A 476-nucleotide genomic window follows, 5' to 3' on the forward strand; every position below is an offset into this window, starting at 1 on the left:
GTGATGAAAGAGTTGTAGATGAAACTAGCTGACAGTAAACAGTTAGTGTCAGCATTAAAATGCTGCTGACATGTTCATCAAATACATCACATTGATCTCATCGTCCCTCTGAACTGTCCTCACACACTGTTGGAGTCACACTGACACATTTTGACTTGTGAAGTCAGTGAAGCTCTAAATTACATCTTTTAACAGGAAATGTGTTTGTGACTCTTCAGCTCTGTCTCGTCTCACAGGGAGAAGATGATCTGCTGCATCCTGCTGCTCCTCACACTGACCTCCTGTGTCTGTGGTTAGTTTACTCCTTCACTTTATTATCTAGAAACTGATACAAGTCCTCAGTTAGTCTGCTCCTCACTTTCCCTCTCTGTCTCCTCAACAGGAACATTTGTAGTGAATGTGGCACAGAGCTCCTATCAGGCAGAGGAGAACCACAACATCACACTGGAGTGGAGCTTCACAACCAAACCTCACAC

This window comes from Seriola lalandi, unplaced genomic scaffold (assembly GCF_002814215.2).
Source record: "Seriola lalandi dorsalis isolate HSWRI2012SDOR001 ecotype SW California unplaced genomic scaffold, Sedor1 jcf7180002054684, whole genome shotgun sequence".
Classification (NCBI taxonomy): domain Eukaryota; kingdom Metazoa; phylum Chordata; class Actinopteri; order Carangiformes; family Carangidae; genus Seriola; species Seriola lalandi.